Source organism: Cryptomeria japonica, chromosome 11, assembly GCF_030272615.1.
Source record: "Cryptomeria japonica chromosome 11, Sugi_1.0, whole genome shotgun sequence".
Classification (NCBI taxonomy): Eukaryota; Viridiplantae; Streptophyta; class Pinopsida; order Cupressales; family Cupressaceae; genus Cryptomeria; species Cryptomeria japonica.
In genome coordinates this window covers 107,508,715-107,522,785 of record NC_081415.1, presented here as the reverse complement: position 1 = coordinate 107,522,785, position 14,071 = coordinate 107,508,715, and the positions used below count along the sequence as shown (strand labels likewise).

Below are 14,071 nucleotides of genomic sequence, written 5' to 3'. Positions count from 1 at the left end.
TGAGAATCCCCATTGTGGTCAACTTAGATTGCTCAAGTATCAACATCTCCATGAATGAATCAAATGAGGGAGAAGTGTATGAGGAACCTTGAGCTAACCTATGGGTGTGAAAGCTAGATACAAAGGCTGCATACTTTGAAGGAAGCTTGTCCAACAAGTTATAAACCAATTGAGCATCCTTTTTGTCAATTCCACAATCCTTTAACTTTGCTCTTAGCTTAGTTGCTTTTGTGACATAATCTTGGATTGTATCAAAATCCTTGGGATCCAAAGTTGTGAGTTCACTATCAAGCTTGTAGCCCTTTATCTAATCAACTTGACCATACAATTTCTTAAAAATATCCCAAGCCTCTTTAATTGTTGTACAATTATCAATGTGAAAAATGAGGTCATCTGATACATACTTTCTAAGAGTTCCAAGTGCCATAGCATTCTTAGTAAGCCATTCAATTTGAGCATTAGGATCAGCCTTGGGATCAAGTGGTGTTGTAATAGTTTCATTTACATAATGAATGAGTCCTTTTTCCATTAGTTTACTCCATACCTTAATTTTCCATCATGCATAATTATGAGGAGTTAAAAGTGGAAATTTAGGAGAAACCATAGCACCAAAATGAAAAAACACAAGATAGAGAGAGGCACAATCACACAAGACACCCCCCCAAAATACTCAATCAAGAAATCCCCCCAAAATGGTGATTTTGGCACTTTATACTTAGTGCATATACAATGGGCCACTCGAAAACAAGGCAAAGTAGACTTCTGATTTCAATTTACAACTTCTCAAAATGAGATCTAAGAGACTTCAACAAATACTGCTAGTGATATAAATTGAGATCCAAGCAAAATGCAAGTACCAAATATGCCAAAAATGGCCAAATACTAAAAGTACAATTTCTACTTAAAATCACTACAAACAAATGGCAGATTATGAAAGTAGATGAAAAAATATGCACTTTCAAAAAAAATGGCACCTGAAAAGGAGTTCATATGAGCCCAAATGAAGCCTCCAAAGTTGTAAAAATCAAGATTTCATGATTTCTGAAAAACATGTATTTGAAAATTAGAAAACGCTTGCACCACTATATAGATCATGAAATTATATCCCAAAACAAAAAAAAATGCTTGAAAAAACGAGTTCGAATGAGTGAGATATCGCTATTTGAAAATTGCCTGCAAAATTACAATTTCTGGAAAATTTCCGTCACAGCATCAAACTTCAAATGCCCCTAGATTTGGCCTCTGAAGTGCAATTTTGATGAAACAAAAGGCAAAACTGACTTTCTTGGTCCTCCTTAATCCAATGGTAACCTCAGATTTAACCCATCAAGCTTCAATAAAAACCTGCAATAGAAATCTCCAAAATGCAAACCCCAAATAGCATCAAATTTCTCTCAATTGGCAAACCAATGACACTCTAATGGCTCTGATACCATGTGAGACATAGACCAGCTCTGATACCATGTGAGATTTTGCCAAGATCAAGAGGCAATGGAAAGCACAAATAAGAGAGACAAAATATATGATAGAAATAAACTTTATCCTATCAAGAGAAAATACTGATCAACTGGATCATCAATCGTTACATACAATGAATATGAGCCTTCTTATATAGGGAAGACTATATGGATATGTGAGCACACAAACATGACATGTGGCTCAATAAGAAACAAGGGTAGGTAGGAAATAGGTGTGGGTAGGTAGGAGAAACAATATAATATTCCACATGAGGTGGATCACCCATCGAATGTGGAGTGTAACAACAAGATCAACACCATAAAAGGTAGAAATTCTCCTACACACACTATCCCAATGTGGCACAAACACCCAAGTGTCTCATACCCAAACTACTATGGAATGCATTTCCTAAGTAAACTTAAGTAAGGTGTAATAATATCCATGATGAATAATTATTTACACCAACACAAATAAGTAGCAAGAAATGACATTTGAAGAACAAGTGTGAGGAATCTTCCTCCCCATTACCACACAAAGCATAGATGGAGGGCCCCAAGAATCCCTGCTTGCGAATATTTTCCCAAGTTAGGCATCTATTCAAAGACAAAGTCCAAACAAAATAGTTAGACTTCAGCCAAGAAAAATTATTCCACACATGTTTCCACCAATGCACCTCCCTCCCCTCCAATCTATGAGACAACACCTCGTGGTATCCACTAGCCACAATAAAGACACCCTTAGGATTTAGAGACCAAGCAAGTCCATCCCTACCCTTGATGGAACTATAGTTTCTACTTGCCAAAATGCCATGCAACTCAGCACATTCTTCATCCATCCCAACAATCGAACACTCATTAAGAGCCTTCCACCGCTCCAACTCCAGCCGCCCACACCTATAAACAACCTTGAAGTCACTCACCTTAGACCACCTTGCCTCCGAAAACCTCTAGCAAAGATTCCCAAGGTTAGGAAATTGATCAAGGATAGGGGGTATCCATCCCAAGATTCATACCAGAAAAGGACCTCTTCCCCCCTCATACGAATCCAAAAGAGGCCTTCCTTAATAAGAGAAGCCCCTTTCTTGAGAGTGCTCCCAATCGTTGAGCCTTTTTCCACAAGTGGGTATCTTGAAATTTCCTCCTTCGGGATCCTCTGCATATATTTGTAGACCAAAATCCTAGCCCGACAGTAGTCCTGTTCAACACACCACCTCGAGTACAATTTAGTTGCCAAAGCCTCCCCAAATAAAATAGACTGCCTTAAACAAAGCCCACCCGACTATGAGGAAAGATTGCCTTCCCATAAGAATTGCCTTGCTAGAGAGTCCAAAACCTTCAAGAACCACTTGGGGGCCACTTGAAGCATACATCGATAAATCAAAAGAGCCTAAACCACTAACTGGATCAGTTGAACCCTCTCAATAAAGGATAATCATCTATGCATCAAATGTTCAACCTTCATGCAAAATTTATCCAAGATAGCCTATCACGAATCCTTGGGAGGGTTACCAGGGAAAATAGGAATACCCAGATAAGTCAAGGGAAGAGAGCCAACTTGGAATCTCAAGATATAAGCAATCCTCCTCTGAATATATCTAGGTGTGTTGAAGAAGAGGATAGAAGATTTATCCTCATTGATCAACTAGCCCAACGCTGCAAGATAAACATCCAAAACTTTATGCAGATTAGTAGTTTCTTTGATCCAAGCTAATCCCATCAGGGCCATGTCATCAACAAACTACAAATGAGACTATGGCTACAAGTCATTACCCCAACTCCAACCCTGAATAATACCCAGATCCACATTATACTTAATCAGCCTCCCCAGACCCTGAACCAAAAGAATGAATAAGTAAGGGGAGAGGAGGTCCCCCTAGTGAAGACCCCTAGAAGCACCAAACAACTCAATATGATCTCCATTAATAAGAACATAGAAAGAGGTAGATGTAACACAACTCATAACCCATTAGGTCCATTCATTAGCAAAGCCAAAAGCCCTAAGGATCTTCTAGAGGAAGGACCAACGAACTCTATCATTAGCCTTAGCCATATCCTGCTTGATAAAAATATCTTTTTCCTTGGAGTTTGCCATAGAATGAATGGTCTCTGTAGCAATGGCCACACCATCCAAGATTTGGTGACCTTCCACGAACTTGCTCTGCTCCTTAGAGATGACTTCCCTAAGAAAATTCTTCAACCTATCCACTATCACCTTAGTGATGATCTTATAGATCACATTACAGACAAAGATGGGGTCAAACTGGCCTAACTAGTTAGACCCTTCACACTTGGGGATTAGTGCAATGAAAGTTGCATTCAAAGCCTGAAGCATCTTCTTATTCCTCTGTGACTCTTGGACCACTTCCAATAACTCCAGTTTGATAATTGTTGGCATTATGTGAACCGGTATGTGGACATAATGACATTGTATGTTGTCATTGATGTCAATATGTTGAAGAGGTATGAACTGGCATATGTGAGAACTGGTATAACACCGTGAACTGACATTTTTGCCAAAGTGAAGCGGTTTGCTTGTTCAAGATGAACCAACATATAGTTATGGGAACTGACACATGGAAGCGTTGTATGACTACCAGTTGGTAGTCTCAACTTCAGGGTTTCCGATTGAAGTGCTTCAAGCCTGTATGGCTCAATTGGTGACATTGTGTGATGAGTTAGCATTGTAATGAAGAACAGATCATGTTGCCACGTCAGCCTTGTGCGCGTGAAGGATCTTGCATAAAGGAGATTGTTCCTATCTACCTCAAGAATGTGTGAAGTCTGTAAACAGTGATAATGTGTGATGGGTTATCATCCGCCATGAAATCGATGGAAAAAAAATGATGGAGAATGTCTTGAGATTGGATCAAGATTGTTGCATTCAATATAGTATGATCAACGGTCAAGATTGAACCATTTGAATTCCTTAACATAACAGGTCTAGGGTTTAGGGTTTATGCTACCGACCTGTCTGTTGTCCTATAAGGTCGATGTTGTGACTCTTTCAGAGGTTGTTGGCAGAAGTTGTGTATGAGTATCCAAGAGAAGGGATACATGGTTCTTGCCAGACCAGAGGAGAGAAGTGATACCTGCAGAGTGTAAGTGCAGAAGGTGAAGAGGAGCTTAAGTGGATCTGCAATGGCATTGAGTGTTGTTACCAGATCATTGAAATACCTGTTGATCTCTAACCACCTCAATAGTTGGAAAATCCCCTAACAGGGTAGCCTTAACCGGCTTGCTGTAAATCGCTTAATAGGGTAACTCAAAGTTATTGAGATCTGGAAAGCTAGAGAGCTCTAGAAATCCTTTAGCTATTGAGTTCTTGAAATCCTTAAACAAGGTAACCTATAACAAGGTTTAACCCTTAACCGAGTGTTGTAGACATCCCTTAACCGGCTGATCCCTAATAGGATCAATTCCTAATAGAACCTATTGTATCTATCTTTAACAGGACAAGGCTCCTAACAGAGCAGACTAACAAAGAGTTCAACAACAAGCTTGTGGGTATTCATCCCCACCATGGTTTTTCCCAGTTGGGTTTCCACATGAAAAATATGTGTGTCATGTGTGATGCTTTTATCTTGTGATGCTTTGTTATTACCTATTAAGCATATGATGGTTCTGTGTTTTATGGCTGTCAATAAAACATGTTGAACTAGCTATTGTGAAGATATGATGATAGATTACCTGTTCATACATAAGGGTGAAATGGTAGTGTAGTTTTGAGTTGAGTGGAAAGCTAAGTGAGTAACCGGTTTATGATTGTTTTAGTTGTTCTGGGTTTTACCGATTGCACTCTATTTCAAACCGGTGTCACTGTTTGCCTGTCATTTGGGATAATTACTATTGAACCGGTTTAGGACTGTGTTTTGTCTGTACTGATTCACCCCCCATCTCAGTACCGTTTTGGTACTATTTGCTCATCATTGAGTTATCAATTGGTATCAGAGCATCCTCCAGGTCCTCTATGTTGTAAGCTTAACCACTTAAGGTAAAGATCCTAGTCAAATGATGAAGAGGGAAGGTCCAAAGTTTAACAGGGAAAATTTCGGTATATGGAAAGATAGGATGAAGATATTCATCAGAAGAGGTGCTCAACACTAGAGTTATGTTGAGAATGTCTATGTTGTCTCTACCGGTACTCTCACCGATGACCAAAAGAGAGAGATACAAGAAAATGGGCAAGTCATGGAAGCCCTTATTAGTAGTCTATCTGACATTGAGTTTGTTGATGTTCAGGACAAGGTAAATCCCAAAGAGGTATGGGATGCTCTTGAAAATATCTATGGTGGTGATGAACATGTAAAATAGGCTAAGGAAGAAAGCCTGAGAAGGAAGTTTTAAGATATGCAGATGGTTGAAGGTGAGACCATTCAGCAGTATGGAATAAGAATAAAAACAGTTGTTGGAGAAATCAAGAGTGCAAGTGGTAAAATAGAAGATTCCACTGTGGTAAGCAAAGTCCTAAGATCCCTATTTCTGGTCTATGCAATAAGGGTTGCTGCTATTCAGGAGCTGAGATCAATAGACAAGACTAAAGTATCCTTGGACTCCATCATAGCCAAGTTGATAGCCTATGAGCTAAATAGTTTTTATGGCAGTGTTCAAAAGACTAAATCAACTTTTAAAGCCTCTAATATACCATCTAGAAAAGGAAAAGAAGCTAGCACTAGTGGTGACCTAGACAGAGTAGAGAAATGGATGATGAGGAGATTCTGATGGCATTTGAAGCTCTCCTTGCTAGGAAGCTTCCTAAAGGAACTGGTAAATACAAAGGTAAGCTACCTTTGAAATGCTTTTCTTGTAACCGGATAGGAAATATTGCTATAAACTGTCCTAATGGTGATAACAAGGACAAACTAGAAAGGTTTAGGAAATTCAAAGGAGGAAACCAGAGAAACTATTTTGTGGCAATTGATGAAGGTGTCACAGATGAAGAATCAGAGGATGAAGAAAATGAAGATATTGTGTTTGTTGCTGTCAAAGAAGACGTGTTAGACAAGAAGGCTCTTCTCTCCTGGTTTGATAATTCCAATGAGTGGATCATTGACAGTGGTTGTTCTCACCATATGACTGGTGACTGGAGCAAGTTTCTATCCTTGGAGGAGTATGATGGAGGTGTGGTTCACTTTGGCAATGATGCACCATGCATGGTCAAAGGCAGAGGGTCTATCTCTTTGAATGGAAAGAGTAGTGCTGACAATGTGTACTGGGTTGATGGTCTCAGACAAAACCTTCTAAGTGTTGCCTAGTTGAATGACAGTGGCCTCACTCTGGAATTCAAGAATGGATTTTGCAGAATCAAAGGAAAAAATGGTGAATTGGTGGCCACCGGCATGCAGACCAAAGGTAACCTATTTCATCTGAATGCAAATATAAGTACATGTCTTATGGCTAAGTTTGATGATAGCTGGATATGGCATAGGAGACTTTGCCATATAAACTTTGATAACATTGTGAAGGCTAGTAAGATCAAGGCAGTTAGAGGGTTGCTGGTGCTAAGAAAAATAGATAATACCTTGTACAGAGAGTGTCAATTGGGGAAAATGTCTTCGTCAACCTTTAAAGGTAAATCTTTCACTGCAGACAACTTGTTTGATCTTGTGCATACTGATTTGTGTGGTCCTATGAAAACTAGAAGTGTGTAGGGTGATAGGTACTTCATGATTCTCACTGATGACTGCTCAAGAATGATGTGGGCCACATTCTTGAAAGACAAGTCTGAAGCCTTTGTGAAGTTCAAAGCTTTCAGAGCATTAGTGGAAAAGGAAAGTGGTAAAAGGATAAAGTGTCTCAGAACTGATCAAGGAGGGGAATTCACTTCCAATGAATTCAACAAGTATTGTGAATAATTTGGCATCAAGAGGCAATTGTCTGCCCCCCAGACTCCACAGCTGGATGGCCTAGCAGAGAGGAATAACTAGACTACGGTTGAAGCAGCTAGAACCATGTTGATACAAGGAAAGGTAGCTCACACCTTTTGGAGAGAAACGGTGAGCACTGCAGTCTACACAATGAACTGGGTACTCATCAAGAGAGGTAAGGATAAAACTCCTTATGAGTACTGGACTGGTAAGACACCTGTAGTTAGCTACTTTAGAGTGTTTGGTAGCAAATGTTACATCAAGAGGAGTGAACACTAGAGCAAATTTGATGCAAAATGTGATGAGGGAATACTCCTAGGATATTCCACCAAGAGTAAAGCTCTCAAGTGTTTCAAGAATAGGACTCAAAGAATTATGGAAAGTATCAATGTGAGAGTTGATGAAACCTTTGGGAAACTAGAGGAAACCGATAGTGAGCAAGCTGTAAATGAGCCGATTGCAACCTTTTGGGAACCGATTGTCAGTCAACCAAGTACCAGTAATAGTGTTCCTGAACCGGTGAATGCTAATACTGATGAAGATGAGGATGATGAGGAAAAGCAAGAAGAACCAGTCAAGACTATTCCTCGATATGTCAAGCTAAATCATGATCCTAAGAAGATCATAGGAGATAAGGATGCAGGAATCCTTACAAGAAGAAAGATCAGAGAAAACTCATGTATGATCTCTGAATTTGAGCCTAAATCATTCAAAGAGGCCCATAAAGATGAAGACTAGATCAAGGCAATGGAAGAGGAACTTGACCAGATAGAGAAAAATGGCACATGGTCCTTGGTACCCAGACCAAAGCATAAAAATGTCATTGGCACCAAATGGATGTTCAGAAACAAGCTGAATGAGGATGGCACAGTGATTAGGAACAAAGCCAGATTGGTGTGCAAAGGATATGCTCAAAAAGAAGGAGAAGACTATGGAGAAACCTTTGCTCCTGTAGCTAGATTGGAAGGAGTTCATATGCTTCTTGCATATATAGCTTTTAAAGGCTTCAAAGTATATCAAATGGATGTAAAATCAACATTCCTAAATGGTGTACTTGAAGAGGAGGTGTATATTGAGCAACCAGATGGGTTTGCCCTAACTTAAGACAATGACATGGTATGTAGGCTACATAAAGCCTTATATGGTCTAAAGCAAGCACCTAGGGCATGGTATGAGCACCTTCATTCCCATCTTGTGAAGATTAGATTTGAGAGAACAAGTGAAGATAGTAATATCTACTTGAAGTCTGAAGGAGATCAGATCCTGATCTGTGAGGTATTTGTTGATGACATTATCTTTGTTGGAGATGACAAGATAAGTCATGAGTTTGCTGATGAGATGAAGGAAGAGTTTGAGATGTCACTCATAGGGGAGATTAAGTTCTTCATTAGACTACAGATCCAACAGATGAAGGATGGAATCTTTATCACTTAGTCCAAGTATGTCAAAGAGGTATTGAAGACCTTTGACATAGAAGATAGCAAACCAGTTGGTACACTGATAGTGAGCGGTTGTAAACTATCCAAAGAGGATGACTCAGCATTGGTTGATGAGAAGGAATACCGATCAATGATTGGTAGATTAAATTATCTAGTGCATAGCAGACCGGATATTGCACATGCAGTTGGCATTACTGTAAGGTTCCAGAAAAGTCCAAGAGAATCCCACTTGGTTGCAGTCAAGCAGATTCTTAGGTATCTGAAGGGAACTATTGGCTATGTATTGTGGTATCCATATAGTAAGGACTTCAACTTGAAAGTGTTCAGAGATGCTGATTGGGTTGGTAATGTAGATGACCGGAAGAGCACAACCAATGGTGCATTCTTCCTTGGTGGTAGACTGGTCTCATGGATGAGTAAAAAGCAGAGTTGTATTTCTCAGTCTACAATGGAAGCAGAGTATATTGCAGCTTTCATGAACTGCACTCAGATAATTTGGATGAAGCAGGTACTGAAAGGCTTCAAAATCCCTGTATCTGAACCAGTAAGTATATTCTATGATAACACAAGTGCTATCAATATTTCAAAGAATCTGGTTTTACATTCTAGAACCAAGCACTTTGAGCTTAAGTATCATTTCTTGAGGGAATAGGTTCAGAACAAAGAGATTGCACTAGAGCATGTGTCAAGTAAGGAGTAGTTAGCAGACATATTCACCAAGCCTCTCCCAAAGACCACATTTACACACTTAAGAGGTGAATTAGGGGTACTGCCCCTTCAAGAGGTGAACTAAAGGTATATGCTCCACATCAATCATGTATTGCATAGTCAAATGTTTCTTCAGGATTGATATGTTGAAGGATGCTACTCCTTAGGGGGAGCAACATAATGAAACAGGGAAGCTTGTGCCTCCACTTTCGCATTATTGTCAAAGGGGGAGAAGATGTCAAGCGGAGAAGATATCTGCAGAAATTGGGGGAGAAAATGTAAAGCAGAGAGATATCTTTGTATATTGCCATCAATGCCAAAGGGGGAGATTGTTGGCATTATGTGAACCAGTATGTGGACATAATGACATTGTATGTTGTCATTGATGTCAATATGTTGAAGAGGTATGAACTGACATATGTGAGAACTGGTATAACACTATGAACAAACATTTGTGCCAAAGTGAAGCGATGTGCTTATTCAAGATGAACTGACATATGGTTATGGGAACCGGTACATGGAAGCATTGTATGACTACCGGTTGGTAGTCTCAACTTCAGAGTTTCCGGTTGAAGTGCTTCAAGCCTATATGGCTCAACTAATGACATTGTGTGATGAGTTAGCATTGTAATGAAGAACAGATCATGTTGCCACATCAGCCTTGTGCGCGTGAAGAATCTTGCATAAAGGAGATTTTTCCTATCTACCTCACGAATGTGCAAATTCTGTAAACGGTGATAACATGTGATGGGTTATCATCTGCCATGAAATCGGTGGAAAAAAAATGATGGAGAATGTCTTGAGATTGGATAAAGACTATTGCATTCAATACAGTATGATCAACGGTCAAGATTGAACCGTTTAAATTACTTAACCTAAAAGGTCTAGGGTTTAGGGTTTATGCTACCAACTTGTCTGTTGTCCTATAAGGTCGATGTTGTGACTCTTTCAGAGGTTGTTGGCAGAAGTTGTGTGTGAGTATCCAAGAGAAGGGATACATGATTCTTGCCAGACCAGAGGAGAGAAGTGATACCTGCAAAGTGTAAGTGCAGAAGGTGAAGAGGAGCTTAAGCAGATTTGCATTGGCATTGAGTGTTGTTACTAGATCATTGAAATACCTATTGATCTCTAACCACCTCAACAGTTGGAAAATCCCCTAACAAGGTAGCCTTAACCGACTTTCTATAAATCCCTTAATAGGGTAACTCAAAGTTATTGAGATCTGGAAAGCTAGAGAGCTCTGGAAATCCTTTAGCTATTGAGTTCTTGAAATCCTCTAACAAGGTACCCTGTAACAAGGTTTAACCCTTAACCAGGTATTGTAGCCATCCCTTAACCGGGTGATCCCTAACAGGATCGGTTCCTAACAGAACCTATTGTATCTGTCTCTAATAGGACAAGGCTCCTAATAGAGCGGACTTCCAAAGAGTTCAACAAGAAGCTTGTGGGTATTCATCCCCACTGTGGTTTTTCCTAGTTGGGTTTCCACATGAAAAATATGTGTGTCATGTGTGATGCTTTTATCTTGTGATGATTTGTTATTACCTGTTAAGCATATGATGGTTTTGTGTTTTATGGCTGTCAATAAAACATGTTGAACTAGCTGTTGTGAAGATATGATGATAGATTACCTATTCAACATAAGGGTGAAATGGTAGTGTAGTTCTGAGTTGAGTGGAAAGCTAAGAGAGTAACCAGTTTATGATTGTTTTAGTTGTTCTGGGTTTTACTGATTGCACTCTGTTTCAAACCGGTGTCACTATTTGCTAGTCATTTGGGGTAATTGCTATATAACTAGTTTAGCACTATATTTTGTCTGTACTGATTCACCCCCCCCTCTCAGTATTAGTTTGGTACTATTTTCTCATCATTGAGTTATCAATAATATCCCAGAAATCTTGAAAGATTTCAACCAGAAACCCATCTAGTCCAGGAGATTTTCCCTTCCTCATGTGAAAAACAATCCTCTTGAGTTCTTCTAGCAAAATAGGACCCATAAGTTGCTCATTCATCGCCCTAGTAACTACAGAAGGAATGCAATCAAGAACTTGATTCTCCTCTTCTGAGTCCCCCTAAGGATCCTTGCTGAAGAGGGACCGAAAATACTATAAACACTCCCTGTAAATGTCCTGCAAGGATAAAAACTGCTCACCTCTATCATTGACTAGAACAAGAATGGAATTTCCATTTCTTGTTGCTTTCACTGAATTGAAGAAGAAAGCAGTATTCTTGTCCCCCACTTGAACCTAGTCAATATGAGCTATTTGTTTCCAGTATATTTCCTCCCTAAGCTCCCATTCTTTTAAAGCCTTGACATCCCTTTCTTACTCCTTGAGAAAGGCTTTAGAGAAACCATGCTCTCTAATTTCACTAGTGATGCCATTCAACACTATTTCAGCAACTTTTTGAGCATGAAAAATGTTATTGAAATACAAGCGGTTCCATTGTTTAAGCTGAAACTTAACAAATTACATTTACTTGGAAAAAGTGTACATAACAGTGCCAAAGGCTAGCCTCCCTTTCCTGCACCACTCTGCTACATGATTCTGTAGAGAAGGATCTTGTAACCACATAAGCTGGAATTTGAATTAAGGAGAGTGAGTGACTTGAGCAGAAGAAGATACCGTCTTAATGGGCCAGTGGTCCAACCCTCTCCAGTTAAGAATCTTAGAATATGTGGACCACCCCCCACCAACCCAAAAAATAGAAACCAGAAAGCGATCCAACCTCTCCGCAATCCAATAATCCCAAACCCTCATGTTGTTCCAAGTGAACAAACCATTACAAGGCTTAATATCAATGAGATGCAAAGATGATAAACAATCTCGAAAAAGGAAAGAAGAAGGTTCCAATCTTATAACACCACCCTTCTTCTCACTTAGCTCAACGATGGGATTGAAATCACCTACCATAATCCAAGGATGAAAAGGGAACAACCTTCGCATACAAGAAATATGAGACCATAATTTCTGCTTACCCTAGAGATCAGTGGGGTCATAAATGTTAGTAAACAAGATATATTCCCCAGTCTCAAGACTAGAGGCAACCCACCATAATGAAGATCTGGAGGCAACCCACCAAATAGGATGAATCCTCAAGGGGTTCCAAAGATAGGCCACCCCTCCAGAGAAGCCAACTACCCCAATACACGGACACTAGCTTCTCCCCCATAGCTTTGGCACCAAATCCAACATACTTTCCACACAAAGTTTTGTTTCCTGCAAGAAAAGGACATCAAGAGAATGACTCCTTATCAACTCCCAAACAAGTTTTTGTCTAGGGCCACTATTCAAGCTCCTCACATTCCATGGTAGCACAATCATTTCGAGGGATTGGAAAAATGATAATCTAGAGTCTTTACTGACCCTAAATCAACCAAATTCTTCCCCATCAATTTGATCTTATCCAAATCCTCTTTTCTGCCAAACTTTCAAATCTTCTCTGTTGGTCCTTTCTTTATGTCCTTTTGATGAAGACCCAAATGTAAGGCGATCTTCTTAGTTTTGACCCCAGAAGGTTCCAATTTTTGAGCTATAGGAGAACCAGTCCCCCTAGCCAACTTCACCTCAGCACCAGAAATGGGCCCTAACTGAGCCACTACTAGTTGATCCATCTCCATTTGCTGACTCCCAATTACTTGTAGAGCTTGCATAGAGTCCCAATTCACACTATCAAGGACCAACCCTAACGCACCCTGATCCAAAATAAGTAACCGTGGGTTCACCTTCTGTTGGGTAAGGTCATCCAAGGCTTCAAATATGTTAAAGGTATCTTCCTCATGTCTCTCCTAGGATACTTGTGCTGCAAATGACCATACTCATGACACAGATGACAACAAAATGGTAAAGTCTCATATTCCAACTGATGCACCCAAGAATAAGAACCCACACACATATCTATAGCATATGGCAGGGGCTTACCAAGATCAATTTCAACACAGATATAGGAAAAAGTCATTACCTTTCTCCCCAAGGTTTGCATTGAGGATCCAACTGGCCTCCCAAGCACTGAAGTGAGCATCTGCAATACCTCCTCCTGGCACTAATACATTTGGTCTAGAATTCTGATGGAGGTTTCTGATGGAAAAGGTATATTGTGACCAAATTTGATTTTTTTTTGAAAAAGTACCCGCATTCATCAAAATTTTGACGGCAACGGGAATTACTTAAAAGAAAAGAAAAAAGAGGGCAAGTCATTTGTGTTGCATTCAATCCCGTGCAGGCTTACACGTCGAGCTCAACCCTTGGCAAGATAAAATGACATAGTCACCATTAGAGGTAGGATATTCACCTTCACTTTGGATTTGGACAATATGAGAAATTGGTGAACTTCACTTTCATTTCGGATTTGCATACTATACAGAATTGTTTAATCTCCACCTTCATTAATTGAATCTTTGCATTTGAATAATTTTGGATTTGCATAATATTTGCTTATAATTTGCATTAGGAATTTCAGATTTGCATAATGTTTGGATGAGGGATTTCAAAATTTTGGATTTGAATGTTTACCATGACAGAGGAAAAAGGTTACAATAGGTTTCTGTAGAATCCATATCCTCTATGCCCAAGGGTAGTATGCTTTGTAACCCTTTGACCACATA

General features: G+C 39.6%; 1 protein-coding gene across 1 annotated transcript in view; it reads right to left on the bottom strand.

The window, feature by feature from the left end:
* The window catches only part of LOC131860061 (putative leucine-rich repeat receptor-like serine/threonine-protein kinase At2g24130), a 97,084-nt gene that overhangs the window by 70,037 nt on the left and 12,976 nt on the right, over nt 1–14,071 (bottom strand). The gene's annotated exons all lie outside the window — the stretch shown is intronic.